The sequence below is a fragment of the Lissotriton helveticus genome, chromosome 9, assembly GCF_964261635.1.
Source record: "Lissotriton helveticus chromosome 9, aLisHel1.1, whole genome shotgun sequence".
Classification (NCBI taxonomy): domain Eukaryota; kingdom Metazoa; phylum Chordata; class Amphibia; order Caudata; family Salamandridae; genus Lissotriton; species Lissotriton helveticus.
Genome location: NC_136070.1, coordinates 252445061 through 252470655, shown reverse-complemented (window position 1 = coordinate 252470655; position 25595 = coordinate 252445061). Strand labels below are relative to the sequence as shown.

At 44.1% G+C, this 25595-nt stretch overlaps 1 long non-coding RNA gene across 1 annotated transcript in view; it reads left to right on the top strand.

Annotated features, from left to right (window-relative positions):
• LOC144781192 (uncharacterized) overlaps positions 1-25595 on the top strand; it is a 233274-nt gene that overhangs the window by 156451 nt on the left and 51228 nt on the right. Inside the window, exons 3-4 of the long non-coding RNA XR_013600902.1 lie at positions 857-964; positions 1058-1175. This is a non-coding gene — a long non-coding RNA (uncharacterized LOC144781192). The remainder of the gene's footprint in view (positions 1-856; positions 965-1057; positions 1176-25595) is intronic.

Here is a 25595-nt window from a genome sequence, read left to right as displayed (position 1 = left end):
TAATGTTTAGATAATTGTTGTTATGTATCACGCTTCATGTATTGTTTGTAACATCATATTGTTTCATCACAAAGTTTGTATGTTTTTGTTTTATTTGTTGCCTTAATATGTATAATTTGTTTGAAACGTATCCGCACTTACCTGACCCATGATTAAATGTGGAGTAAAGTGCTTAGAACGAAGCAGCAAGTAAATGCTTATAGTTCATATTAATTGAATTGATAGCCTTTAGTCTGCTAAAGTGGTTTAGCAGCATTTGAATGTGACGGCTAGGACAAACCCTTTCTTTCTCTTAGTTTGCACCTATAATAAGCACCCAAGATATGTAGAAATATCTGGACCCATTCAGATCCGCTGTTATATCATTGATGGTGGCCAGATATGTCAGTAATGTTGAGAATACTTGGATGGTGCCATTATACCAGCTGTGGCAAACCTGGCCAGGTTGTTGTGCCTTTTAGATGGAACAAGCAAGGACACCCAGGGCTCGAGGCATGAGACCCAGTGATGCTCAAAGGCAGCTTCTAGTTGATCTTCTGCTCCCTGATGTGAAATACAGCAGCGATCAGGGGTGTGGCTTACGGTGGGAGTTTTGAGTGTTACACCCCTCTAGTAAATGAATTTTAGGGTAAATAGTTGGGTCCAGGTGCTTTCAGTCTCGTATGGTGAATGTATGTTGGATTTCAGCAGGAATTGTTCTGTATACATAGACAAAAAGGCTCACACAGTCACACACTCTCTCCCTCTCTGTTTTAAAAGTCTTCAATAATGTTGATTATTTTACAAAATATTGTGGTTTCTCCGACTTCTTACTCCTACCAATCCGCATTTGTCTCCCTTTCCACTGTTTTTTTAGCCCTTCTCATGGATCCTGCTTTTCGTATAATGGATTTTAATATTATATACCAGTGTTATTGTTGGAAAATCTGAACCTCAACCCCCTCCCACCCTCCCAATCTTGCAGGTAAGGCTACGCCCCTGGCGGTGATGGTAATAGGCTAACAGGCTATGTGGGTTGTTTGCAGGTGTTAATATGTATTTTTGCCTTTTGATGCAGGATGCAGCCCTTCCGTATGAACAGTTGTGAAACTCTTCAACAGAATATCTTCCACGATGCGCCTGCTGATGCAGTACAAACTGGGTAATCCTCAAGTCTCTGGCCTTCTAACATCTAGGTAAGGGGCCGTTCCCTGCTTCTGTGATGAATAGTTTTTCGTTCATTTCTTACAGCTGGAGTAGGATTTTACTAGTGACTGGCTTTGTGGTACGGTCTCCTGCAGTTTCAGTTTTGGCTTCAGCCTTTGGAATCGGTTATATGCTGTCACAATCACAGTGGCTCAGGTGTCTGTCAGGGCCAACACTTCTGGCGTCTCAATTGCGATTTAGCATTTGTGATGGACCCTACATTCATGACTTATTTGTTGCACCAATAAGATCACAGTGTATCTTCTTTATTTCGGGGGCATCTGAAACATTCGAGCGGTGAGGGGATCTTCACCCTCATATTTATCTTTTCTGAATATTTCCCCCTTTAGGAAAGTAACTTATTTTTTTTCACATCTTTTTATTGGCATTTACATAAAACAATACCAAGATGTACATTGAGAGCAGAGGTTGTGCGGCAGGAAAGTTACTTCTTTGGCATCTCTTCCCTATCTTAGATCTACAGACTTCCGAATGGTTTATTATTCCGCAAGCTAGACCCTTTCACTTCTTAACTCGGAATTCATCATGGAATGGGATCCTGCCACTGCATTAGCCGCACAGAAGTTTTCCTTCGTCATTTTGCTTTTCCGAATACGTTAGCACACCTTCCTTTTGGATTCTCCATGTACCAAGCCGTGACATCGGATTACACCAGACCTACAATTTTGAATGTAAAAAAAAATAGAATGAAAAACTTCGTGGAGAACAAACAACTGAAACGATAAAATCAGTAAGGAACATGCGAGCACAAATAGTGTAAGCGAAAGTGTTATGTTAAAAAAGAAAAGAGAAAAGAAAAATGTAGGAGTTTTAGGGGGTGGTCTTCCACATAAGTAAAAACAACTAGTTTGCAACTATTTCGTTTTAGACTAAAATACATTTATTAATCGAAAGTTATTGAAAATATAAAAAAATGAGTGTGTGAAATTAATAACCCCCAGATCTATCGCCTGAGATAAATCTCGGAATAACTTATGGTTCCGATTTTCGGCTTGATGTACAAACTGTTTTTGCACTCGGAAAACAGGCAGTGTCAAAAACGACACAGTTTTTGCACATTGCGATTCGGAAATGGGTCTACAAATCACAATGCCCACATTGCGTCTCAGTGTGGTTCGAAAGTAGGAGGGGGTCTTCGACATTCGATTTCATTGTGGATCATTACCAGTGTTTGTAAAAGAATAAGTGCCGAGCTCCAATGGGTGCTGTATACCAATGCTGTATAGTCTTGATTCCCCCTCATGCTTCTTTCGTCAACCACCAGGCACTCTCTTCCCCTTTATCTCACTGTTGCAGGTTCTTTTTCGTCCCTGCTCTCTTTATTTGTCTCTGTTTTCCTTCTTTCTCTTCCTCCTTCTTTCCTCATTTATGGCCAGATGTAGGTGGCCCAATACCGGTCGGTATCGGCCGAAATTACCGAATTTTGGCCGTTACCGACCGGTATTGGGCATTTGGGATGTAGGGGAGGATTCGGTAAATAACGAATCGGTATTTACCGAATCATCTTTTACTGATTCGATATTTACCGAATCGGTAATTGACATGTAGGAAGTGAAGAGTGCTTCTGTGCTTTAAGCAGACCCCCCAGGATATAGCGGCATGGATTAGCAAATTTAGCGGCACAAAAATGGAAATTTAGCGGCACAAATATGGAAATTTAGCGGCAATTTTGCAGCATTTTATTTGCATGTTTTTCTTCTATTCATTTATCAATCCCTACCATAGCTTCTCGTTTTTTAGGTTTCGCCTGGGGCCGGAGCTCCTAGCTCCGCCCAGGAGAAATCTTTTGTTTTGCAGTATGGGGGACTTGAATCCACCCCTTCTTCCATTGGCTAGCTCCATAAATGGAGGCTAGCCATTGGAAGCCGGATCTGTCCGTCAAGGCCGGACCAGATTCGTGGGCGTTCCCGAGATTTTTTCCCTCTCCACCCTTTTTGCATCGTCATCGGGCGGTGGGCGGAGTTTCGTTGTTTTTTTTTAGGTGTTTGTTTTCGTCATTATGCCGACCACGGCCGCCGGAAGAAGTCCAGGTGAGTGCCCGTTCCCGCCCCCCCTTCCCACTGACCGTGTGCCCGTCCCCCCCCTACCGCTGTTCGTGTTCCCGCCCCCCTCCCGCTGTCCGTTCTGCCCCCCCTCCCGCTGTCCTGTGCCTGCCCGCCCCCTCCCGCTTTCCGTGTGCCTACTGAATCCGCCCACAATAGGTCGTCAATATGGAGACTCCGAGCTATTCCCGCTCCACTAAGGTAACTGCATGATGACATCACACGTCTGATTTCTGTCACGCACAAGTTAACATTGTTATTTTGTTTTGTATAATGTTGGTGTTAAACTCGAAGAATTGAGATATACTTCGCATTTCCCGGTGTCCGTGTCCTCGTAGGCCGCCCTCCCGGTGTCCGTGTCCTCGTAGGCCCCCCTCCCGGTGTCCGTGTCCTCGTAGGCCCCCCTCCCGTTGTCCGTGTGCCCGCCCCCCTCCATCCGTAGACATCCAGTTTATGGGTAGAGGTAAAAGGCCTGCGACTCTAAATACCACCACCCCAGCCAACCCTCCAGTTTCACTGTAGCTGGTTGAGGGGAGTCGCTCTTAGACGGTATACTTTGGGCGAACCCAGCCTTGTGCTCTAGCAGAGAGCTCTGTGGGAGGGTGAGGCACCTCTATAGGTTTGGAAGATGTAAGTCGACCAGGTGGGAAACAAAGGGGTCAGCCTGGAATTAGGGCGGTGGGTAGGGTAAGATCGCACAGCAGCCCACTTTTCAGTTCCTTACAGCGGGTTATGTGAAATGCTGAGTTTCTGATGTTTAAAGTCACATGTGGCATCAGACGACATCACAGGAATGGCCGGCTGTTGCGCCTGTGTTGCTAAAAATATATCTTAAAAAAACGGGTCGATACGGAGCATAAGATGATACAGAACAGCTACAATACACTAAAGCAAAATGCAGGACCATTTGAAATTAAAAGAGTTGAGACGAGCCAGTGTCCTTAGTGAGGCTGTCACAGTGAGAAAACGATGTTGTTACAAGGAGCTTTCCTTTGCGCAGCTAGTGACAATTCACTTTATCTTGTGCACTACACAAATGCTTTTGATGCCTTAGTGAAAATATAACCTAAAAAGAACGAACATCAATTTCACTGAAGTACAGCAGTGTTAAGCGACTCAGCGCTTGGAAGCAGGCTCCATGTTGCATTCGGGCTATCAAAATATACAGCTGGTAATTTAAGTATTAATCTTTATATATGATCTGTTTCACTATTGGCAACAGTCTGGGCAAAGGGCACATTTGCAGTAACTACACATTATTTGTACAAGGCCGGGCGAATATTCTAAGTTTATTGACATTAAATTCCATTGAAACCCAACACCTTTTCAGCACTAAACGCCAACTTTCTCTGATATCCGAAAAATAGAAAATCATAAATGTATGCACGGGCCGGGCCTGAGCCCCAGCGGGCTCCTCGGCTGCACAGGCCCTCCATTGTCGGCCGGCTTATCCTGGGAGCGGCTCCACATTTTAACATGCTCCCGCTAGATTTCGCACATTGAAGGCCCTCTGTGTCCACGGCGCTTGGGCTGTTGTTGCTGCTGAAGGGTTCCCTCTTCCGGCCTGCATATTTTTTAGATGCGCAAGGTTAGGCTGGAGACCCTGGTGCACGCTTCACTGTGGGGGTGGGGACTTCATACATGTCGTAGCGTCTCCGTGTGGTGGCGTTTAAAGGGGAGGGAGAATTTTCTTAACGAGTAAAATGTAGTAAACCTTACATCCGGCCAACCTTTCCTCCTGTCCAGCAAGGAATTAATGCCTTGTGCATTGAATGACAACGAGGCTGAGCCGAGTGCCAGGGAGGGATTCTGTGGTAGTGATAAATAAGCATTTTCTTCGGTTTATTCTGGTGCAGACGTGGAGAGTTCACAAGTCACCGCCTGCTTTCAGTTCCATCCTCCAGCCCCCGCCCCAACCGAGCAGATTCTGGAAGCCGAACCCAACATTCCCCCACTGCACACCCTCCCTCTTTAATACCAAGAAAACAAAACCATGTGCTAATAAAGAGAAAAGAGGGAAGAAAAAAAATACATGGATTACAAAAAACATCGAAATTCATGGCTCTTGTTTCCTTTTTGAGAATCGCAAATATCCTTTTATTCAATCATAAAAGTGGCCCTCTACACTGTTGTAGCATGTGACGTATGAACATCTTTCAGCAATGTTTTGGAAGGTTCCAGAACATCCACAATGTCTGAGGGAGCTTTCACACTCCAGTGCAACCATTCTTTTACTGCCTCCTGTCCACTCCTATTAGACTGAACTTCCTGAGACAGACTTCCGGTACTTACATACAGGAATCCCCGCCATGCTGCTTCACCACCCTCCCCCATCCCCAAACACACCCTTCCTCGAGAAAGACAGCAACATTAACTGAAACGCCACATTCCCCGAACATCCCATCAGCTCGCTCCTCCTTACTACCAGAGCACCTACGGTCTCCTACGTCAAAACCATCAAACCCCACAGCCATACGGTTAAGATTCCACACCACGCCCTTCCATAATTGAATCCCACACCACTATTCAGGACCTCCACCACTTCTTTGGCGGTCATAAAACTGGCTGTCTCCTTTAGGAGCACAGTTTCTTTACTTTTACACATTGCCCACACTTATTTTCACACGCTCAGTTTTATACTTGTTATCATAGCTTTTTAGGTTTCGCCTAAGTGAAAGCCTGCGCAGCTGGCTTTTCACGAAGGTGAAAACCTAATGAGAATAATATGTGGCTTTGGAATACGCCCTCTGTTCCATTGGCTAGCTCCATAAATGGAGGCTAGCCATTGGAACAGAGATCTGTCCGTCATGGCCGGACCAGATTCGTGGGCGTTGTGTGGGCTGTGAGAGCTGTGTGGGCTGTGAGAGCTGTGAGGGCTGTGAGAGCTGTGAGAGCTGAGAGGGGTGTGAGGGCTGTGAGGGCTGTGTGAGCTGTGAGAGCTGTGAGGGCTGTGAGGGCTGTGAGAGCTGTGTGGGCTTTGAGGGCTGTGTGGGCTGTGTGAGCTGTGTGGGCTGTGAGAGCTGTGTGGGCTGTGAGAGCTGTGTGGGCTGTGAGAGCTGTGTGGGCTGTGTGGGCTGTGAGAGCTGTGTGGGCTGTGAGAGCTGTGTGGGATGTGTGGGCTGTGAGCTGTGTGGGCTGTGTGGGCTGTGAGAGCTGTGAGAGCTGTGTGGGCTGTGAGAGCTGTGTGGGCTGTGAGAGCTGTGTGGGCTGTGTGGGCTGTGAGGGCTGTGAGAGCTGTGTGGGCTGTGAGAGCTGTGTGGGCTGTGAGCTGTGTGGGCTGTGAGAGCTGTGTGGGCTGTGAGAGCTGTGTGCGCTGTGAGAGCTGTGTGGGCTGTGAGAGCTGTGTGGGCTGTGTGGGCTGTGAGAGCTGTGTGGGCTGTGTGGGATGTGAGAGCTGTGTGGGCTGAGAGAGCTGTTGGCAATGTAAATAACAATGCCATTTATTTATACGTAAAAAAAAAAGAAATGTCATGAGCAATGCCAATAGCTCTAACTTTTCCAAAGGCGAAACCATTGCATTTTAAATGCTTGTTTTCTTTAGCCATGCTGCATAGCAACAGGGATGCTGTATTGGATTCAACAAGGCCTATGCACAAAAGCTTACATTTTACAAGTTCACTTTTAAACTTGATATATTTTTAAGATGGTGAATTTTAACATACTATGCAAGTACATGATGACACTTGGTGTTCTGCTTGCAACGCGTATTACTTCAGAAGCATTTTATCACAACAATGTACATCATGGTCAAGGATAAAGTACACTGAGCACACTGTCCTCGTATTTTGTTGTCTGTTTGGCGATTCCTCTGAATCGGTAAAATAAAAATAATATCGGCAAATGGCCTTAGAAACAGCGCGAATGGGACCGTTTTTGATTATATGAATAGTTTCTGAGCTTTGTGTGATAACTATTCCTCGTGTTCCTTTGTGAATCAGTAAGTTCTGAAGTGGAAATTGTCTCAGTGTTTGAAGGGGGAACTGGCAGTTGGATTACGACAGTGGACGGGGCAACAATAAACCTTCTTAGACACTTCACTCTGTATCCGCATACCTTGTTTCACTGGCGACGAGCAGGCGGTCCACACAGTAAAGGATCTTGCTCAAAGAAAATACTTGAACTTTCTAATTTTAAGTTTACATCAAAAGCCTCTTTCTTAATTGCAGAGTAATTGTGCTCTGCCCCTTTCAATCAGACCCCCCAGGATATAGCGGCTTTTGTAAAAATGCTGCGATTTCTACAAAGGTGCCGATTTCGTGGGCACTTTTGTAAAAATCGCTGCATTTTTACAAAAGTGCCGATTTCGCGGCAAATCGCGAAATCCTGGAGGGTCTGTTTAAGGATTCGTTATTTACCACCAACTATTAGTTGGTGGTAAATAACGAATACCTCTGTAAATGCAAATCTGTGCATTTACACCTGTGCCATGTGACAGACATACATGCCCTTTTTTTTTTTGACTCTTTCCCTATTTTACCGAATCGGTAATTACCGATTCAGTAATTGACATTCATTCCTATGGGCCTCCAGACCCATAGGAATGAATGGCAATTACCGAATCGGTAAATACCGAATCTTAACGATTCGGTAATTTTTACCGAATTATTACCTACATAGCATTTACCGATTCTAAAATACCGAATCGGTAAAATTCGGTATTTTAGAATCGGTAAATCCTATTTACCTACATCTAGCCCTTTGTGTTTTCTCCCTCTTGCCCTGGGTTAAAATGTGTTGAGGAAAAATAAGTGGCAGTGGTCGTCGCCTTCAAACAGGGCTCAAATTAAGCACTGAAAATGGCATTTGCCTTCAGAGAACAGACCACCTAATTTCTTTCAGAACTCGAACAAACCAATTCCATCACCCCTTCCATTCCACATTTATTCAAATCACAGACTCAAACTCCCTGAAATCAGTTTCGTCACAATTGTATTTCAATATATTACGGGCTTTCTCTGGATTTTAATCTATTGAGCGATGTTTATTCTTTCACAAAAATGAAAAACGCTGACTTTAGTCTATTGACCTTAAACTGTGTGTTATCACATCTATCTGAAACTTTCTTTCTTAGTTACAGAGCAGCATTTATTACTTCATTGTTTGTACAAATTGTTGCACAACATTTCACTCAGTTGCTAAGTTGGGCCAAAGGCCAGTTGATGTTTAGTCTAATATGTTTTAATACCATTCTCGTTTTCAAGCCACTTTTCTAATGTGGATGAATGTCTTCAGAGACAAGTGCTATTAAGATAGCACTGCTTTCCTTTCTGGTCGCTCCAGACTCTTTTGGGATCTATCCCAGAAAGTCTATAAGGCCCTCACAGCAGCCATAACAAACAGTTTTTGTGTTAGCGCAATCACAGATGCTGAAAGTACCGCCAAATTGCAAACAGGTCAGAGTGACGCATCTGAAGAAAGCCTATAAGGCTCAGTACATTGTGTACAAAGAGAGGGGTGTGTAAGAGACATGATACTGTCTAAAGGACCAAGGTGCCTAAGGCCCAGCACAAGGCAGTGCCTAGAAGATAACAAATGTATAAGAGACAGCACAAGGGAGGGTGTTGGAGCCGAGGAATGCAAGGCACAGGACGTTGTAAAGGGTGATGAAGTAGGGATGAAGATAGATATGTAGGGCATTTTAACAAATGGCATAGGGCAGTTGTAGGAAGTGAGAACTGTGTAAGACATAAGAAAGTATGTAAAGAAGAGGGGTGTGTAAGACTTGGCAAGAGACCGTGTAGTGTGCAAAGGAGGATATTTAGAAGATGAGTGGGACTGGACTGTCTGCAGGGGTCCCAGTCTAGACCAAAGGGTTCTGTTCAGCAAATATTCTGGTGGCAGTGTTGAGTGCCTTTGAAGGATGGGTAGCCAGTGAAGCAGGTGAGAGCTGGTGTGACGTGGGCCCAGAGTGTAGCAGCTGCCATGCTCCTGCACATTGGAGGCTGGCATTTTTAGGTAGAATACATATCTGTTTATCTGTAAATTATAACTCAGGATGCAGTGCAGTGGACACAGTGCGTACATGGCACAGCAGGGGTCAGCCCGTATGTGTGTGTGTGTGTAGGATGAACAATATGCAAGGCGTCGCACAAGTCACAGTGCAAAGGACAGTGTGCAAAGCCCGGTTTAGTGAGTAACAGACAATGGCTGTATAGAGGCTGGGCAATCTGACATACATATCACAGGGCGGTGTGAGGAGGGGTTTTGGCGAAGCATGTGAAAAGTCAGTGTGTGGAGTAAGAAAGGTGTGAAGCACGTTACAGGTCATTGCACTGTGTATAGATTGAGGTGTGTGTGAGGTACATCAGTGCTCAATGTGTGCTTTATTTGTAAAATAATAAGTGTCAGGGCCCTGAGTTTAGCTCTGAAGCCCGCAATGGGTGCTGGAGGGCTGGGGACGTGAATACCAAGGCTGCTTAGTCTTGATGCCATCTCATGCTCCTTTAGTCCTCTACTCTGCACTCCCTGCCTCTTTATGTCACTTTTTGCAGGTTCTTTTCCATTCCTACTTTGTCTCTTTGTCACTCTTGCTCCGCCCTCTCTTCCTCTTTCTTTCCCAATTTTTTGGTTCTCTGTCTTGCTTTGGATCAAAGGCTGTTGAGGAAAAATAAGTGGCAATCCCCAAAAATAAGTGACGGATGACACGCCTGCAGTCACCGGCTCAAATTAAGCACTGAATTGTGTTCAGCAACAAATGTGTGATGGGTATCACAAGTGAGCATACAGAGGATGAATCATTTGGGAGCCAAGGCATAGATCTGAAAATTGCAAATGCAAAGTCTGGGAGGCACATTACAGGTCATGTGAGGATGAGGTAATGGATTTAGAGAATGAGGAGTGTTAAAGAAGCCCCACCCCCTTAATTTCAGATCTAGAATTTTGCATATCAATTGTAGCAGACACAAATTTTTGTACAGACCACACACGCATGCACTCACACATTCACACACACTCAAACACACTCTCAAACACACATATCACGGTGTGTGTGTATATATGTAATCTGTTGATGGATGCCATATGAATGGGTTCCCTATGTTAAAGAGAACTGTGAGTGCGATATATTTCTCAGCCCACTAGAGGAAAGAAATTGGACCATATGGATATTTAAAGGTAAAGTGCGGAGTGGGGTTAACATATTTAGGAGCAGGATCATGTAATCACCATAAATGTACAAAATATTTCCCGCTATGGGATTTGAGTGTTTGTCCACTTTTGAGATTGCTTTTATTGAAATATTTGCTCCATTGACATTACAATAGCCACCAAGGAACTATAGGGTCCAAGATGCATTGAATGAAACTATGAGACGGTCACACATGTTCGCAAGGTGTTAAGTGTAACTACAACTCCCACAGTGACCTGCACCATTGATAGTATAGAAGCACTCTAAAGTAGAATTATAGTAGGTAGTCTAATCAGTGAGAGCAAGCCTTTGGTCGAGGCGCATCTTTTTAGCTTGAGCCGGGAGGCAGTGCGCATGTGCTGCTCTGCGAGGCATACTGTAATCCCTATGTGGAGTTTGAACACACCCATTACATGCCCACCGCTTTTCATTGGTTGCTTGGTCTGTCTTTATAAATTCCATATTTTTGCTAGTGAATAGAGTACATCTGTCCTACATCTGTCCTACCTTGTGTGTGTTTTGTTCCCGCCCTGCGGACTACCCCTACTACATGGATCCTTTAGAATTGGGCCATATATTTTGGTATGCTCACTACTTTTTCTTTTGCCTTGGCTTGTTTTGTAACTTTCCTGTTCGTCTTTCGCTCCCCCTCCCATGCTCACTCTTGACTCAGAGAGCCATATCTATGGGCGACGTCTGGTCAAAGAAATAAATCCATAACAAGTCCAAGCTATTGCGGTGATGGGAAATGTGCATTTTAAAGCACATCATACATGTAACATTAGTAGGAACTTGATACCATTTAAAGAACTGATTACAGAGAGGGTTCATAGCTTATGAGAAGGAAACTTTAACAGGTCTCCAGATGGAGGTATTCCCCATTCCAAAACCCCGATCGGGGCAGCATCAGCATCTAACGGTTGAACACTGGTGCGGCAGCCCTACGTGTGTGAGGATGTGAAGAGACTTCCTGTTTAAATGGCTGTATTTGCAAGTCAGTTCCCAGTAGTCCAAACTAAAATGTTTATTCATAATATATAATTTTGTATTTACCTGTTTGTGTTGTGTATTTGTTTTAAATTATCTGCCTGGGGAAGAGGTGCGGCATCTATTTTAATGGTCGCTATAGAAGTAAACAAAAAATCTTGATTGCAGCCTGTTTGTTTTGTTTGCTATTGATTGCTAGACTTGTTTTTGAAATGATTTTATCTGGATGTATTATGCCAGTTTTACCCATTCAAGTATGAATAGCCATCAAACACCTTGCCTGGATACCTCCAGCTCTGTGGAATGCTACCCGAATCCAGCCGAGCGCCATTTCATACTGATTGCTATCGGAATGCCATCATTTCTGCCAAGAATAGCATGGAGTAAGGTTATTGCACCACAGTAAGGATATTATTTAATACTGATACAGTAGTTTATTTATTTATTTATCCAATTTCTTAAGCGCACTACCACCTAACAGGCATCTTGGCGCTGGTAACTCTGAGACCATGTCAGCACAGGAGGGAGTTGAAGCGCAGGGCTAGTTCATAGGGAATAGCCAGGTTTTAAGGTTCTTTCTGAACGCAAGCAGCTCCCCATGTTGCCGCAGTACAAGAGGAAGAGTGTTCCACAGCCAGCTGCCGCCACCCCAAATCTTCTGCCCCCTGCCCTGACTTTGTTGAATCGTGGTACTTTTAATAGGTAAAATGTCTGTTATATATGGTAGACTTTGAGGAGTGATGGCAGGAGAGTTGGGGCAAAACACTTAGGCCGCTGTGAACCCATCTGCCTCAGAGAGTTGCGCCTTGGATATGACAGTGAGAATTTCTTTCTTGTCTAGTGATTTGTCTAATGTCTCCCGTTCTAGTCAACTTAACATAGGCTTCCAACAGGTATTGTGGAGCTTCCAAGTAGCCTTAACATCTTCAGATTAACTAAATGTGGACAATTACATTTCTTTCAGGCAGCAGACAACCTTGTTCAACTCTGTCCCTCCCTCAGCTTCACAACACAGGAGACTCTCTCCCCTTCCACATTAGCCGAGGCATCTCAACTGTCGAAATTAACAGTCTCGCGATGGTTGCCTTCTAACATAAAGTAGGAGAAATGTTTGTATCAAATAAAAAACAAGCATTTGCAATGCAATCGGTCTCGAATTTGTAAATGACAATGCCATTTATTCATGTGTTTTGAAAAAATGCAAGCGGTGCATAAATACGCACTTTGTACTTATAGTCCTTTCTTGGGAGAAGCAAGGCTGTCAGTAACTGCACTTCTTTTACTGCCTGCCTTGCTTCTTATAAACAAGGAATATAAGTACAAAGTGCGTATTTACACACCACTTGTAGGTTTTCAAAACACATAAATAAAAGGCATTGTCATTTACAATGGCAGTAGCTAAAACTCTTGCAAATGCAAGACTGATCGCTTTGCAAATGCTTGTTTTTGTTGCTGTGGTTTAATTAAATGAACTCCGAGTGCAGCAATGTCTGGAGTGCCACTTTTTTAATATTAATTACAATAAGGAGAATGGTTTCCCCAAGAGGCTCGCCACCAGCATCAGCAACTGTGCATCGCGGTACAAACAAAATGTATTTCTCTGCAGGGTCCGATTGATGGATTGCGGAAATGGAGGATTAAAGTTCAAACAAGCGCGGCCAATTGGAGCCGGGAAGTAAAAATGCAAGTCTCTTGGCAGGTAAGCATGTGCTTACGGATACTGCTTATGGCCCACACTATCAGTTGCATTGCTACATTATCTGAGCAAATGAAAGGGTTATACAAATTAAAAATCTGATTTCTAAGTACTTACAATGGGATGTGCATGAGAAAATAATTATTAAGAATATATTTCTTAGTTCACCAACTGGAAAATCTCAGAAAAGCTAATCTAGGGACGGCTCTCCGCTCCCTGAAGACTTGCTTTGCCTTTTGGCGGTCCCTTAAGCTACCTATATTGGCCAGGATCTCGCTCACTAAAATAGTCATGTTCCCAAAACTCCTTTATTTTTTTGTGAACCTACCAATGGGAATGCTGCTCACATGGTTTAAAAACTTGGATTCCCTGGTGCGGGACTTGGTCTGGGATGATGATCTCCATAGGGTGTCCTTGGATATTCTTCAGCGCCCCAAGGAAGAGGACGGTTTGGGCGTTCCAGACTTCGAATTATATTTTTGGGTCTCCCAGCTCCAGTGGATTAAATGATGGCTTGACCGAACTGCTCGGGGTGGGTTGGGGATGATCTGGCCCCTCGGCACATATGGAGACCTTAGTGACTGAGCTGCTTGGCTCACCAACGATTTTCCAGAGCCCAGGGGTGCTACTTTCTGTAGCATTGAAATGGTGGCGTAGAACCATTTCAAAGACTACAGGTGAGCCCGTCTCTCTATTCACCGCTGGGCAGATGTCAGCTTGGACAGAACTTGTGCTTGTCACAGTGGGTGATTGCTACCACCAGGGTAATTTACTATCGCTGGACGAATTAATGGAACTGTACGATTTGCCACTGGGACAGTTCCTCACATATGAAGCACTACCACAAACATTCAGGGAGTTGTGTGTGTGGGGGGGAATGAAGTAGAGCCTGTGACACATTAAGTTCTATAATTATTGGTCTCAATGGGATCAGCTAGGCACCTATTGACGTGGCTCTATCGATCCCTTGCAACAAAGGTACGTAGTCATCTAGTAGCCCTAAGGAACAGATGGGAAAAGATCCTAGAACGGGAATTTTCAGACCCGGAATGGCAGAGAATATTGGTACCCCCATGAAAGATCTCTAGACACACGAGGTGAAAATATACTCAATTCAACTATATGCATATGACATATATGATGCCTCATAAAACACAGGTGGTATAGGGCGGGGAACCTCACCCATGCCCCAGGTGTGGTCACTTAGATTCCGATTTTGCACACATGGTATGGCATTGTTCTAAATATCAGCCCTACTGTGAAGCAGTACATATGACAGTGGCGATGGCGCTTGGCCGGTCCCCCCTGCACCCTGAAGGCCTGTCTCCTGTGAATGTTCCCGAGACCGAACACACAAAATGTTGGCCTGAGCTTCATAAACGTAGCGCTGGTACTAGCAAAAAGACGGATAGCTATGACTTGGAAATCGACTAGTGATCCTGGGGTCCGTGCCTGGAGGGAAGATTTCACCCAGTGGGCAAAGGCAGAGGAGCGGGCATTGACCAGGAAAGAGGCCAGGGGGGAGCGGACCCGCCCAATTGCAGACTTGTGGACAGAGGTACTATTGAACTGGGAGTACCCAAATGATGATCAAGGGGGGGAGTTAGATGGGAGTGACTTTCAACCAGAGGGTGACTTAGCTGAGACACCTGGAGGCCAGACGGACGGAGGTGGTCTAGGAATAACCAGGAAAATACTAATAAGGTACTGAGCTTTCCACACTGCCCAGATGAGGGACAGAGAAGTAACTAAATAATTCTACACCAGACACTATGTAATGGGTACAATCAGAAAGGTACTGACTAGCCTTACAGACGCTGGGAAATAGCTCCCCTGGGCCCCTGATCTGTTGCAGGGATTCTGCACAAACATAGAACTATGCACAGGGTTATGGGACCTTGGTGGATAGGGACTGGGTCTTCCTACCACCTTAGTGCCCAAATTCCCAGGACCGACTAGCTATAGTGTCTCACTTGCTCTCCTACTCACTCACAGAGAAACAAATGATTAGCCACCCCAGAACACAACACGCCCAGATCTCTCAGGAATCGCGATAACAAGACACACCCTTTTGCTCGTACTCTTGCACTTGTCCACAATAATATCTGACAGAGACACAAAATCATTTAAAAATATTTATTTTAACTAATGTGCCCTAACATGCAGTATACATGCCACAACAAGCAGGAACATGCATAGTAAAAATATAGTCAGCATAGCAGCTAATCCATAAATCATAAAGGGAGATGTCATCATAAAAAGACAATGGAGCCTAACCTCCCTCCCTTGCTATAGAGCAGTATTATTTTATATCAAAAGATCTTTGTGTTTTGTCAGCAGACCCCATAACTTAGCCTATAGATGGTAAATCTACATCATAGGTGCTGTCTCGTTCTTCTCCCTGGAAAAGTCCCTCTCCAAGTGTGTGCTACCTATTCGTGTATTCTAATAAAACCCAAGTACATTTCTTTCTGTTAAATACTATTGACACTTTGGTTCAACTGTTGCATAGCTGGCTGCTTAAATCTTTCGACATGGAGATCCACAGTACAGTTGTGATGTGTACATGTCCCCCTTTGTAAAAGCAAGGGGTTATTCCCACATGATTTATGTTATTAAGGCTACGTGTTGCCCTATTATCTTGTACTACCCTGTTGTGTCAAGTTCAATAGAAAATGCCAATATAAAAATACTTTAAAAAATATATATATATATTTCCCTGCAACATGGAAAGCATAAAGGCTGAAAGGATAGCTGTTAGATGAATAAGTTAACAGGAGAGATTAAACTCAACGACTCTGACACAAAGACTGTAACACGTGACTTGGCGACAAAAATTGAAATATTCGGAAAGGTTTAAAACTAACGAAATAGAATGTGTTGCTAAATCACTTCATTTGGAGAGTACTTGGTAGTAAGCAGGATCCCACGAAGATTACAAATCTTTTTCTTGCCAAGCCATCATGATACGAGTGCAGAGACGTTGCAAGAATGGAGTGCTGACAAAATGGCATGCTTCAGGCGCAAAAATGAAATTCTACTCAATATGATCGTATAGCACCCATTAAATTGGAAAAATTAATAAGTGCGGTTGAAAAGGAGATAAAAGGCCTGGAAAATACAAGTGAAACAAAGCGCATAAATGCCTTGCCAGGGGTCAGAAGCGCTATATAAATGCAATTTTCAATTCAAGAACAATGGACCAAATAGAGGAACGCCATGAAAAATTCATATAAGAAAACAGAAACAATTTCTTCGAAAACAAATATGATTATGAAAATGGGCAGATTTACGCATTTGCCTAAAGGTTTGAATCATTAGGTAACCGAGAAATAGCAGATAAGTTAAATGAAACACACAGAAGCTCTGAACGGAGATAGATTCGAGTGATGAGGGAACAACCTTCATGCAGATCTTGAAACAACAAAGACTTACTTTTGTTGCAAAAATGCATCTGATGCATCTAGGGCAGAAACCAAGCAAAGAAAGAAGTCTTGAGTGAAAAAAACAAAGAGAAAGACTGGAAGAGGAAGATAGAAATAAAAACATGGCCAAACCAATGGAGATGTGGTATGGGAAACCAGTGAACTGCAAAAAGAACTAGAAATGGCAGTTATACATGTATCAGAAAGAGAATTAAGCAAAGATGAGGAAAATGTTTTAAAAAGAGGTTTGAATTTCCTCCCTGAAATACATTTCAGCCTGGTAGATAAGAAAATCGATATGTACAAATTCATCAGAAAAATACAGTTAGTGAAATATGCTTAAAAGAAACTAAGAACACCAGAGAAATCAGCAGTCATGAAGATAAACAGGAAGCACATTTTATTATAGGGGCTCTTGAGACTCTGTTGGCTCTTAGTAATCTAGCTTATGAAGACAAATATGGAGTATTTTGCTGAGTCTGAGGACGATTTACTTGAAGAATTGGAAATCGTCAAATGGGAGCAGGACTGAGTAAATTACAAGTAAAACAGAAAATCAGCCCTACCCTTCAACCGGGCAATAAAGTTGACCTATTCTCAAAATGTGTCATGAAGAGTTTGGATACGATTACTAGAACAAGAAGTAAGAAAGCCCCTTACTGACTAAAATGAGAAAAGCATTGTAATAAAGAAAGTTGATAATTATAATTGTCAAAAGAAAGTTACATGAAAGAAGTGTATCTAGAATTAAATGACCAAAAGTGTTATTACAATTCTGGATAATCTTATAGAACAAATAATAGAGATGTATGAGGAAAAACCTGCAAATTGCGTGATGATGAGGGGAGGTAACTAACTCATGGTTGAATTTCTGATAATCCTAACAATGTATTTCTCCCAAAAGTACACAAATAACCCTCCCAAGAGACCTACAGTCTCCAGTATTGAACTCTCTTTGAAAATACGTTAAAGTTTATTGATGCATTTCTGGCACCAAAGATGAAACAACTAAGCTCATATGTAGAGGATACTATAGATTTCTTGTGCCATCTGCAAAATATTTTCCGTCAGGAGAATTACTACATGATAACAATGGATGTAACATTGTTAAAATACATGCATCGACCATGATTTAGGTTTGAAAGCCTGCCTTAACTTTCTGGACAAAGAAAACATCAACAGAAGAGAACATTCCAAAATGATAGTCGAAATGATTGAGGTTACACTAAAAAAGAATTTCTTCCTGTGTGGAAATTATGTTTTTCACCAAATCTGCAGGATTGCCATGGAAAATTTCTGTTCTTCCACCTACGCAAATTTTGCAAGGAGAGGTGAGTGGAGGAATTTGCATGGTAAGACAAACGCTAAAAATATCTGGATAAAATCGTTATATCGCGCCACTCTATAGACAATGGTTTCTTGATATGGTTCAGAAAAGAAGGAATTCTTAGATACACTTGCGTATGTGAAAAAAAATTATACATTTGAAACAGCTATCTTCAGAAAAAATGCAACTACGAACTGTGTGCTTCAAGCCGTAAGTCATCATGACCGAAGATTAAAATAGAGCATACTATATGGTGAAATGCTGAGGGTTAAGAGTAACTGTTCCACAGAATAAGAATTGAGAGCAGGAGCAAGATGGCACCTGTGTAACACTCTGCTTCACCGCCTCCAGTGCCATGAGTCATTTTAGGCCATTAGCTATGCCGCCTGGTTCATTGACGCTGCTCCATAGCCTCCTGCTTCTCCTTGGAAGATGCCGCTGTTGTTTCCTGCAAGGGGTGTGTGCTGGCACCGATATGAGTACTTGGCAAACTGCTACGGCGGACATTTCGGGCTATTTCTCGCTTTGGTCCACAGCTGCTCTGTTCCTGATCTGCTCCGCAGCTCCAGTTGACATTTTGCAGGCTTTGCAGCAAGAGGTCGACCACAATCTAGGGCAGAGCATAGCGGCCCCTTGGTGTGAGGGGGATGAAAACAAGGACTGCCCCAGTTAACTTTGGATCCACTAGCACGGGAATGCTGGCTTCAGATTTGGACCCCACTCTGAGAGGTAAATGTGAGGCCGGGGGAGTAAAAAAGCCACAGGGAAAACCTGCGGGGGGGGGGGAGTGTTCAAAGATGGCATGGGCTCCCAATCCTCTATTGCAAAACTGTTTCCCGTAACTAGCTCCTGGGGTCCTAAGGAAAGAATAATGACAAGCCCTGATGGAGGTACTGAACCTACAGAATTGGCCGTGGATACCACAGGGTTACCTGGTTTGGAGGAGCAATTTGGCTCTCATCTTACGGAATGTCTGGAACCTGCTCAAGTAGCGGAGTCCTGCAGACAAGAGTTCCACGGAGTACTTAAATTCCGCAGTTCTTTCCTTTGCTATTACTGCTGGGGACTCTAAAGCCCAGGCAGGGATACTCCCTTATGTGAATGAGCAGAAAGCTTGTAGTTTCACCATCACCACTTCTGCAAATCACAGTGCTACTGATGCGCAGTTGTCCCACAGAGCTTTGTCCCCCAATTGGCAGGCGAGCACTTCTTTTCTGTCTCGGATGGCTCGGACTCCGCAGCTGAGGGGTGTTCACTCACCTCAAGTGACGGGGATCAATCTGGTTCCAAATTGTGGTAATTTTTCCAAAGAAATCGGACTGTCCAGCGCCAGAAAACCACCTCCAGCAAACGAATGTGGAGACGTCCGGAAAAGCATAGTCCGCTAAAATGGGATTACTCTGGCTGACAACACATGTTTCCGTATAGCGAAGAGTCCGGCAAGATCCCCGGTTCAGAAAGTACGGGAGCTACAACTGATTATCCTGAAGAACCCTCCTTAACGGCTATCTTATTGTCGATTAAACAGTTTCAGGAGGAAGTGCAGACACACAATAGACAAGCTAAAGGGGTAGCCAAACAATTTCAAGGGGCACTTGGAAAGCTGAATAAAACCTGGTAAGACATTGGAGAGCAAGTCACTATGATGGAAGGCCATGCCAAAAGTTTGGAAACAGAAGTTACTACCCTGAAAGATCTGTTTTTCCTCCCAAGGCACCGGCACAACAGATGTCGTGGAAAATGGAAGACCAGGAGAATGGGCAGAGCCAGAATAACCTCTGTCTGCTGGGGATCCCCGAAGGAGTAGAGAGAGAAGATTCCCACTGATACATTGTGAAACGTCAGAAGGGAGCTTTCCCCGATCATGCTGAGTGGAACTGGGATCACAAAATACAGAGGGCCCACCACTTCCCCTTCACCTGCTGAAGAAACAACATTCTAATGGTGGAGAGAAACCCAGAGCTTGTTTTTCTGGTGTTCTTTAGGAATTTTTTACTCAGATAGTTGGTCTATTAACATGCACAACAGAACCCTCAGAAGGGTATTGAGGGGGTATCTTTTTTTGCAAAGCCTGATTTCTGCCATGCCACGGTGGAGCAAAGGTGGTGCCTTCACCAGCTATTTCCCCCTTTTCAGCAGTTGGGCACACAAGTATTTCTTATGAACCTTGCTAAATTCAAAATTATTGTGAATGGCTCTTCACGTACCTTTATGCCAGAAGTCAAGGCCCAAGAATATCTCAGTGAAATTAAGGCTAGAAAAGGGCAGAGCTAGTGATTGTCATGTTGAAGAATTGATAGATCTAGATTTCCTTTACTCCTTTCTTTCTTTGGGAAAAGGCCGTATGAGGGGTCTTGGCGGGCTCCAGTGGGAAGGAGAGGAGGCCATGCACTAGGGAGTCTTAGCTTTGGATGGGTTTAGGGGTCCCTTTTTTCTCTTATTTTTCCTCCATTCTTCTTGCTGCTCTTTATTGGCCTAAAAGGGTTAAAAACCTTGTTTAAGTTCACGGCGGGGCCGGGTGGCGGGGCTTTACTATAGGCATTTATCATTCAGGTTAATTCTGGTTGCTCTAGTATGTGGGGGGAGTGGGGTGGGGGGTTTGGGGCGGGTGGAGAAAGTGGGGAAGGGTGGGTTGGGGTAGGTCCTTCCTGTTTTTTGCTTTTGTGCTATTATCAGAATGTATTTTTGTCTTGATGAGTTAGAAAGTGCAAAAATGTGGTGCTTCTGTATTTTTAGACAGATGGTTTCTTATTGTCGGGCGGGGTCCTCTTGTGGTATTGGTATTGCCTTGACGTATGTTCTTATGTATGCTACTCTATCAGTAAAATTAGTATTGAGTTAATATGGCAAATGTAATGCATTTTAGAACTGTTTCGTTGAACGTTTGCGGTCTAAATGATGCATGAAAGAGAAAGAAGATCTCTCAAGGTTTGCGTCTGCTGGTCCCTCTCCAAGTGTGTGTCCTACCTATTAGTGTAACCCACTAAAAAACAAAGTATGTTGTCCTGACAACAGCTGCATCAGTATGTTTTGTCTAAGGGCTAAGGTATGGCCAGAACAAAATAAAAAGGAACATTGCTGTTCGACCTTGCACATAATGTTCAGTCAAAATCCCAGGAACATGCAGAGAGTAAACCCAGAGATGAGTTCTCATGTGAAAGCAGCTATAGAAATTATTGCAAAAAATGAAGAAGTGTAGTAACATGCGCAAAACAGCAGGCAAGCTGCAGCGTGCTCAAGCTAAGTTAGTGAAGATGACAATGTCCCTATAGGCCACGTGACAGAGACAGAACACAAAAATATAAAAAGTGGGCCTGTTAGCTTTTGAAAGAGTCAGACTGTCAACATATATAAAGCATATGTATTGTCTTTAACAGACGATTATCAATAATTACAATAAAATGTATATTTCATTAATTCAAACAGTTCGATGTTTGATAAAAGTGATTGTCATTAAAAAACATTGTAATGACGTATTATTAAAAAAAAACTACGACGCTAATTCTTTTTTTAACAATATGCTGGCTACCAGATGCAGGAACTCTAAGCACCGGCTCGCCCAATTGTGTGCGGCGACTCTGAACTCCTCCTACGCTAAGCGCAACAGCACGCCAGGAGCTACCCCTCACACCCAGGTAAAACCCACCGCGGTTGGAACTGCCTTACAAACCCAGACCCTTATCATGCCTTATGTTGTCTTTCCGTTCAACTCCACCCTTTAGTGCCTGTTCGAGATCTCTAACAGTGAAGATGCATCGGGAGGTCGCCTAAACATAACTGTCAGGCGCCCCAGGTAAATTATTTCACATACCCTCTCTAACCTATCAGCAATGGCTGACACCCCAGCTGATGACCAATAATTTATCCCTCCAGATGGACGGATGCCTCCCACTACCAGGTCCCCCCACGCCGTGATCGCCCCTCTACTAAGCACTCCGGTCAGTCTGGTTTTTTTCCGGACACATGTAGACACGGTTATTTCGCACCGCCTCATTACAATCGCGACGGTCACGCGCACTTTTGCATATTTCCGCCGGTTATAGTCACGATCTCATTGCACTGTATTCACGGTTTTTCTAGTCTGCTTGACTCGCCGTAAGCACCAGCACAAGCGCACCATTAGTAATTTTTCCAGCAATTGCCTTACACCATACTCGTGCCTGACCATCATCACAAGTCCTTTCAGTTGCACGGCTCTTGACATGCCACAAAAAATTAGCACATCGCCACCCGTGACCTTCTGTGATAGTTTGCACTTCGTCCGCAGCACCTTCAATTATTAAAAAGGTTGCACTGTAGAGCAATGTAATTGACATGTTGCAAATTTTGTAAATATGTATATGTTCTTCCCCTGAGATAACTTGTCTCTCTCCCCTTCCCTTTTCTCCTGTTCAACCTTACAGGCTTGTTAAAAATACATTCGGGCAAAATGTTTATTGTAGTCCTGAAGATGATCCCATTTTAATTTTTGGAGACAGGGATCGAAACGTAACGTCGACAGTTTGTGCAGTACTGCTTCCTCTCTCAATCTTGTTACATGTGTTGCAGTTACTGTCGGTTCTGAGCTTATGTAAAAACTTTATTGTACTTTAAGCCACCGTTTTTCTCCACCTTGTTTGCCTGTTATTCTATCCTTCCCCCATGTATTGTCCTTTCCTTTTCCCTGACTTGGTACAGGCTTGTGCCCAGCAAACTGTGGCTTGCTCCACTTCCTAAATCTTGTATATATGCACAAAATTCTTAAAATAAATACCTCCCTGTCCGGCTGGACATTGGAGTAAAAGATACATAGTCTTCATTTTAAGTCTATGCTTATTCGAACTTGTTATATTTTTCCCTAGCTTAGGACCTTTGTTACCTTTAAACAAAAAAGGCTACCAGATGCAGCCATAGAACCAACCACAAAGGGACTCTCCACTATAGCTGAAGAGCATAAAGCTCCAGCTAGGAGTGCTTTAAAAACATATGGTAAGCTCTTCTTAGGTCATGGATTTAATATCCCAAGAGACTTAATGTTTTTTTTAATGTTGCTGGGGGGCTGCTGCACTCCCTGTAGCTCCCCAAAACAAAAAAACAAAAAAAAGCTTGGCCATGCTCTTCCCTATTTCAGGAGCAAAAAGAACAGATGATGGATGAATGCTGAACAAATCAAACATTCAACCCCCGTCACGGATCTGTGTTTAATTTGTTGTTCTTTTGCTCACGACGCCACCCCAGCCATATTCAAATTAGTCTTGAACCTGCTCCCCATGGGAACAGTCCAGCCCGAACTGCCAGGCCAGAGCCTCCCTGGACCAGAAACCATCATCCAGGGGCCAGTTTGGGGGTTTAACCGCTCATAAGCCAGGCTAGCTTGAATCCAGTGGCACAGTGAGCACAGCACCCACGTTTGGGCATACCTTTCCCACTTGTAAGTGTAACCACACACATGACCTCTTCCAGCTATCAATTCTAACATAAACACTCATAACTCTCTTCCATCCCCTCTCACACACCACATACACCCTTTTCCAAAACACATCACCATTCCCTTTTCCATTCAACTTCCACTCTCCAACAACACTACACATACAGATCCTTCTCAGAAAACCACTACTCCACAGACACAAAACATAACACACATACCAGTGCAACAAAATCTCACACACACTAGTTCATAATACATTCCATCACAACCAAAACATACACCCACTCCCACCCTCCTGACTGCACAAATAATATGCATTCTAAACCATCTTTACTGCCAAGATTTCTCTCTTCCCCACACCTAACACAAATACACCTACACAACAACTCTCATTCAACCACCTCTCATCCATTGCACAATTCAGAGACTTACAACATGACCCACATGCTACACCACCACCCCTAACTCATACACCTTCCAACCTAAACAGATGCAAACAAAATAAACAACATGCTACTCTTCACAACTTTGCATCTCCATCTTTTTACACAAGTGTGACGGGGCGGGACCCCTCCCTCATACCCCCAGGGAGGAACTCGATATCAAAGACTGGTGGTCAGCTGTTCCCTTGTCACCCCTTTCTGTTTCTGACAAACAGCCGAACTCGCCCTGGCCGGAGGAGTGGACTCGCGCAGACTCAGAGGAAGGGTGGGGAGACGAAGGAGAGAAGGAACATGGCCCCTTTAACTTCACCGTCGAGGGAGACGAGACTCCGCCCCCCTGGGATGTCAGGGAGCCAAAAGGAGGTGGATCTCGGAAGACTGTGGACGGCGTTTCCCGAGGAAGAGAAGGAGTGAGAAGCGGGAGAGTGAGAGCGGAACCGGAGTGCGGCGAAGAAGAATCTCTGACGAGCCCAGCTGTAGACGGCAAGCCAGGAGGTCACTGGTCCAGTGATTCGCCCCGCCACGCTCCCGCGGGAGGAGCGTGGCTTACAAAGGTACGGGGCAAAGTGGCGGGCTGGGTTGCTCGTAGTAATCTCACAACCGAGTGAACGACTAGTGTAAATAAGTGTAAAGTCTCCTTAACCCTTACCCTCACGAGCACTAAAGGCACAGGATCGACATTTAGAAATACACTTTTTCACTTGGTGTCCCTCACTTCCCCGGTCCCTAACGTCCTACGAGGAACGTCTGTGTGACTCCTTGCTTTCTCCTTTCTTTTTCACGCACAACCTGAGTTGAGGACCTCGGCCCCGACGACCACTACTGAACTTCCGGTTTGGAGGGCTCTCGTCTACGGCGTGGTAGAAGCACCCTGGAACCACCCCTCTTCCCCAAGGGCGTAAGGACGGAGCCGGACGAGTTTGCTCGAATAAGACTGTCCAGTAGAAGAAGAAAAGCGTATCTAAAAATAAAACCTTCTTTAAAATCTCTACTCACAGTGTCAGACTCGCTCCCTCCCACCTCTCCTGTTACCGATCCCGTACAACAACACAGCTCATCAACTGACTCTCAACCACCCTCTCCACCACCTACACACACAGGCCCATCAAAATGCCTTCTAAGTCTGCTGGATGAGGCATATGATGTAGAACAGCAACACTATTGCTATTTACATAAAGCTAATGCCAGCACTAATGACGCACCTGTTGCAAGTTCCAAAAATATTGCTATCTCTTCTACAAAACAAAGTCACACCAGCATCAAAACACAATCTCTAAATTGACTACTAATAAATGCTTGATTACTCTCTAAAAACAAGCATCACATCTACAACCTACTCACTAACGCTACCTGACGTACTCTGCATACCTGAATCATGGTATGGAGATGACATGTCTTGAGTGTTGCATAAAGCTGTTCCTCTAGGCTATCAAACTATCACACAAACTCGAATAAGCAAAAGAGGAGGTGGACCAGCTGTGACATTCAAGCAAACAAAAAATCTCACTAAATCTGAAGACGTCTCCATACAAGGTTATGAAGCTCTCTTCACCAGATGCAACCCTACACCATCTTACTCTTGTGACTTCCTTCTCCTTTACAGACCTCCACCTAGAGTTGCGAAATTCCCAGACACATTTATAGACGCAGTTTCAATCCAACCTATGCATTCTTGGTGACCTAAGCATCGGATGACCGTGCGCGCACATGGTTTGTCTCCCTTCGCTAGCAAAAGCCACAACAATAGAGTCTTGCCAAGGCGAAGCAGCGCATGCGCTGCGTTCGCTAGGCTAGACCTAAAAACAAATTTGTGCAGATTGTACAGTGCAGGGATTGCCCTGTGTATTTCATTGGCCAACCATGTTATCAGGATTCTCCACCCTCATCACTAACAAGCTGATGTGCTAACAGTGACACTACCTGTTCTCTCAATTCC